Source organism: Nothobranchius furzeri, chromosome 5, assembly GCF_043380555.1.
Source record: "Nothobranchius furzeri strain GRZ-AD chromosome 5, NfurGRZ-RIMD1, whole genome shotgun sequence".
NCBI lineage: Eukaryota > Metazoa > Chordata > Actinopteri > Cyprinodontiformes > Nothobranchiidae > Nothobranchius > Nothobranchius furzeri.
Window position 1 is genome coordinate 36,031,857 of NC_091745.1, and position 6,338 is coordinate 36,038,194.

Sequence of the window (6,338 nt, forward strand, 5' to 3'; positions counted from 1 at the left end):
TGAAAGACATGGGATTCAGGTGTCGCATTCCGTGTGTCAAGCCACTCTTGAACAAGAAACAGCGCAAGAAGCGTCTCGCCTGGGCCAAGGACAAAAAGGACTGGACTGATGCTGAGTGGTCCAAAGTTATGTTTTCTGATGAAAGCAAGTTCTGCATTTCCTTTGGAAATCAAGGACCCAGAGTCTGGAGGAAGAGCGGAGAAGCACAGAATCCACGTTGCATGAGGTCCAGTGTAAAGTTTCCACCGTCAGTAATGGTGTGGGGTGCCATGTCATCTGCCGGTGTTGGCCCACTCTGTTTCCTGAGGTCCAGGGTCAATGCAGCCGTCTACCAGGAAGTTTTAGAGCACTTCATGCTTCCTGCTGCTGACCAACTTTATGGGGATGCAGACTTCACCTTTCAACAGGACTTGGCACCTGCACACAGTGCCAAAACCACCAGCACCTGGTTCAAGGACCATGGTATCCCTGTCCTTGATTGGCCAGCAAACTCGCCTGACCTTAACCCCATAGAAAATCTATGGGGTATTGTGAAGCGGAGGATGCAATACGCTAGACCCAACAATGCAGAGGAGCTGAAGACGACTATCAGAGCAACCTGGGCTCTCATAACACCTGAGCAGTGCCACAGACTGATCGAGTCCATGCCACGCCGCATTACTGCAGTTATTGAGGCAAAAGGAGCCCCGACTAAGTATTGAGTGCTATACATGCACATTCTTTTCATGTTCATTCTTTTCAGTTGGCCAACATTAGAGAAACAAACATTTTTTCATTGGCCTTTAGAATATTCTAATTTTCTGAGATACCAGATTTGATGTTTTCATTGGTTGTCACCTATAAATATCAAAATTAAACGTAATAAACATCGGAAATACATTGGTCTGTGTGCATTGCATGAATATAATGTACAAGTTTCACGTTTTGAATGGAATTACTGAAATATTTTCAACCTTTTGATGATATTCTAATTTACTGGCCAGCACCTGTATATATATATATATATATATATATATATATATATATATATATATATATATATATATATATATATATATATATATATATATATATATATGTATATGTATATATATATATAGCCATGCCCTGATGTGGGGCTGGGGGGTGCGTCAACATGGACGGGACATAGAAGGGGGAACACGGCTAAATAAGTTTGGGAACCACTGTCCTAACACATGGATGGTCTGCTTCCTGAGCATGTGATCTGTGACATATGCGGATGAAGATCGGCTTCAGGGCTGAGATGTTTGTTCTCTCAGCGCGGGGGCTCGTTCTGATGCTCAAACAGTAAAAAAATGCAAATGACGACTTCAGTCGTCAATGGCAGTGAACGGTTGGATCTAAAATGACGACTTTAGTCGTCAATGGCAATGAATGAGTTAAACATGCAGCAGAAACTTAAGAATATGGAAAATCTGCACCTGAAAAAAACAACCAGAGATTTTCTTTTGTTTTAAAGCAAAGGATTGTTAGCCTGACGAACCACCCTGTAGGTAAAGTCTCCTCCCCTTCCGGTCGGCTCATGGGTCCCCTGACAAAAAAAAAAGAATGTCAATAAACGGGCTATGAAAGTTATCTTCTGGTCTTCTTTGCCTGATGCCCTGAATCACACACGCCTGTAATTCATATGATAAATAATTTTGTGTGTTCTGACCATGCCTGTCATGTAATTTGAGATTTATTTGCTTGTAAAAACAATTAAAAAGAGTACTAATCAGAAGTCACTCTGCAGAATCTTTCCTCCCCCAGCATAGCTGCACCTTACAACATTGCAGATTTCTAGTGGTTTTCTCCACGTTTAACGCTCTTTCATTCATCCCGTAAGAAGGATGTGAAGCTCGCTCAACTCACAGCCGTTTTCATCTCCTCGTCTGGTTTGATGATGTAAATGTGGTGAGACGAGTAGTCCACTGCGTGTTTTCACACAAAACCCAAAGTACATTGCTCCACCTGTCGAAAATAAGCGCTTTCTTTGCATCAAAATGGACAGCGCCAGGACCACTCAGTGCAATGAACAATGGTATTCATTGCTACAAAAATCAGTCGACCGGACAGTTCAACCTACACCGTTGAAAAAGAAAAAAAATACACAATTTTTCTAAATATTTGACTTACGTACCACTATCTACTCATTTCTCAAAGGAAAGCCCAAGTCTAAATCATTCAAACCGTAACGTCAAAGCCAAACAAGAGCTACACCTGAGCTGATGCCATCTTTGTAGTTGTTCACTGCAGCTCTGGCGCTTCAGCTCATCTAGATTCCTAGGCTACAGGAATGTCTCATTTGTTCAGGATTGGGGGCGCTGAACCAGGAATGGGGCCTGCAAGTTGTAGTTGAATCAGTCCCAGTGTCTCCTGGTGGCTGATTCCAGAGAAACTTTTAAAGGCACACTTGGACCAAAAGAAGAAGAACCAAAAGCGACACTTATCCCTTCGCTGTGTGTTCGTCTTGTTAACACCTCAATTAATCAGCCAGCCAGTCTGAAGTTATGAGTGCAATATTCTGGTCACAGGGTGTGGTGGGGTCTGAGTGACATTCCACTAACCTTGTAAAGGGTCGTTTTAGCACATACTGGCTCAAGAAAACGATTTAAACATATGAAAAAGTTGCACGAAGTTCCTTTAAGATCTGCCCACAAGCATCATGAACACATGCCTGGTCTATATAATGGTCAGAACTGGTCTCTAATGGCCCTTTCCACCACCTCCTACTGAGCACACTTTGAGTTGACTCTACAGGATTCTAACTCCCGATCCAGGGTGCATGTGCAGCGCGTTGCTGCAGTGCTGCGGTTTAGTGGCGAGCTACGCGGCGCATATATCTGGACCGGTAGTCTGTCAGAAACTAAGCAGCTGTCATTGTATTTGGACTCTCGAGATCACAAGTTTACGGGAGAATTGACGTTGAATGGTTTAAAATAACCTAAAATGACCATTCACTCCTCCTCTCGGTTATCTTGTCTGAGATGCTTCTACCTGAACCGGAAACCCGCAATGCCGGATGAAACGAGAACGCGCTAAACACCAGTCACTGTTTTCCAGGTCCAAACGTTCTTTTGTTGTCCGTGACTCCAAATGGTGTTTTTCTTTTAGGGACACTGATAGTTTGTCCTGAAGTTGAAGTGGTAGCAGCTGGCTGTTTCTCCTCTGATATTATTGAGTCGTGAACCTCTCACACCAGCGGTGTTTTGTTGCTAAATACTTGAGTGCGTAATGCGGCGGTTCGGTGAGACGGACAACCGGAGGGTCCAGTAGTTGCTTTCAGTCCAAAACGTATGATTGGTGATTGGACCATGTGATATTTGAGTTTTCATTTTTTTAATAAATCTGCAAAAATTTCTAAAATTGTGTGTTTTTCTGTCAGTATGGGTGCTGTGTGTACATTAATGAGGACAAAAAATGACTTAAATAGATTTGAGCAAACAGCTGCAAAACAAAGAGTGAAAAACTGACAGGAGCCTTACAGTTTATCTCCATCGGTTTGCCTCAATTCCTGAAAAACTCTAATATTTAGCGTTCCCACTGTATGGGTTGCCAGGCTAGTAAAAACATGAATGTATTAAAGATTTTACTCGCAATTTTAGTATCATTCTCTTGTGGGAATCCAGTTCAATTATTCCATAAAAAATAAAAGCTTTTGTATCATTTCTATCTTTGAAAGCACGAGTTAGCTAGTGACCGGTTTTGCTAAAGTTATTAAGAGACACTTGTGTCTCCGGAGTGCAGACCCTGCTATAGTGTTGGAAGCAAGTTCAAGATCCTGGTTCTGGTCTATAGGGCCTTACATGGACAAGCACCATCTTACATCGGTGATCTTCTTAGTCCCTACACCCCCAGCAGGTCCCTGAGGTCCAGTGGCCAAAGCGTACTGGTTGTGCAGCATCAGGCTAAAGGTCAAAGGTGACAGATCATCTGCTGCTGTGGCCCCCAGACTCTGGACCTCTCTCCCCCTGAGCCTGAGATCAGTGGACTCAGTGGTCTCCTTTAAAAAGCAGCTGAAACTCACCTGTTCAGGCTTTGGTGTGACCTTCATCACCACCTCTCCTTGTTCTGCTCTTTCTAATAATTTCTCAAAATTTTATGATTTTTTTTTCATCTTTTATTTTACTTTTAATTTTTGCTCTTGTGAAGCACCTCGTGATTTTAACCTTGAGACTTGCTTTATGGAAGATCTTTCTTCTTTTTCTTCTAAAAATTGTGGAGCAAAAATACATTTATGTTATTGGTGGAGGTTTGTAGACAAATGCGAGAGAACCACTGTGTTTAAATCTCCCCAACGTATTTATATCTATTCTATGTTAGAATGTGGGATGCATGAAAACAATGTTTTAAGTTAATTTGTTTTCCACATTTGCCATTGCAGCTTTAAGTGTGGCGCCACATCTTATCGTTGGCAGCTTGGTAAGACTCTTCTGGGACACGCTGGAAAACTTCTGTGTTGCATCTGATCTGAATCAAGTCATAACGGCTTCTGTTTGCCACAGAAAACTGCCACTGCCATGACGCACCACAGATGTGTGAATTGGGGCTAAATCAGCTCCGCGAGGGAGAGGCGCACACGCATTGATGGAGATGCTCTTGGACTTGTCTGTCAGCTCGGGATTGTTGCAAAACAATTCCCCGCCAGGACAAAAGAGGGCGTAGGTTTCCTGCCACCATTACAGTCACGTATCCGGTCCACCATAGTGTATTTAGTAATGTGTTTACATTGTTTAGATGTCTTTCAGAAACTTTTGAACACGAACAAATTTGTCCCTCATCCACTTCTTTGGCACCTCTAAACTCACGTTTCTCGTCTTTTCTGTCCACGAATAAAACCCTTGCTGCACATCTTACTCCTTCAGTCACGTGTGAATAAACATTCATATTTTCACACGTTTTCTGCGACGCGTTCTTCAATCTGTTCCGTGCCTGAAGCTAAATATCTTCTTAATTTCTGAGGGGGCAAAGGTGGTGCTGTTGACAAATGTACAGGAAGCAGCGTCCTGGCGAATGACAAGCATGTGGTTTCCATCACTTTCGACTGATAGTCAAAAATTGGAGGATGTCTCTGTCACCCTCTGCGAGTCCATCGGAGAGCTCTTTTGCTGGCATGGCATCGCATGTCTCCACACCGACGCAAAAGTGTAAATGAGGCTTTAGGCTTCTCCACTGTGTGCTGCACCTGTTTTAGAAACAACTTCGTTGTGGTCCCAAACAGACCGAGTCAGGCCAAAAACGAGATTGCAAAAGATTGCAGTCACTGACTGACTACGGTGTGGAGTCTCTGTTTAATCCAGAGTTTTGTCTTGCTGCAGCCTTTTCTGGGCCGTTTCCTTTTGGATCCTGGCTAAAAGCCACTGACTGGTCCAACCAGGTCCATCTCAAATGGTCTAAATCACCATGTTCTCCATTGTTGCATTGTGTCATGTCTCACTATTTTTTTCTGAGGTCCGTCTCTCTACGACCCCACCCATTAGAGCTTGTCGGTTGTAATGGAAAACCACCCAAGCCGAGAAAAGCATGTGGAGTGGCTCTGAATAGACGCTTGTGGGAAAGGACCATTTCTACAAACTGAGGCTGATCCATTCCTCTCCAGCAGCCACGATCTGTTCAGTTTACACATGGTTTGAGTTTTCGACACAGATTGTCCTCAAACGCTGAGAGGGTCTGCAGTGTTCACCCACATTTTCACAATCAATGTTGTTGTGACTGTGCGTCATTGCATAAACAACGCCAGTGGCATATCTCTCTCTCTCTCTCTCTCTCTCTCTCTCTCTCTCTCTCTCTCTCTCTCTCTCTCTCTCTCTCTCTCTCTCACACACACACACACACGCACGCGCGCGCACACACACACACACAGAGGTAAAGTTTATGTTGTTTTTTAGGAATATGAAGGGCAGAAGGGTTCATTTACCTGGGAGAACAAAACGCAGACGTAAATAGAGTGAGAGAGCGGTTTAATAAATCAGAGAAGAGCTAAAGAAAGAGAGGGAGAGGATTCAGCCTCCATCTGCAGAGGGAGTCAGGAGACATGCCTTCTGGCAGGAGCTGAAGACAGCTGTGTTTGGTGTGGTATTTTTAAACGCATCAATGCTGCTCCAATCCCTGCGCCTCGCCTGACCTATTTTTAGCCAGGGCTGGCCATTGTTCTATTTCTGTCACCTGTGGGCCCCGGAGTTGTTGATTCACATGCAAATGAAGCTCCCTCCCCTGTCTCTGCCTCCGCACAGCTCAGAGGCAGCGCGCACACGGGCAGCGCACGGCGTCGCACTCGCAGCTCTGTCCCTGCTCACACACGCAGCTGGAGAGGGAGATAAATGAACGGACCGGAGGAA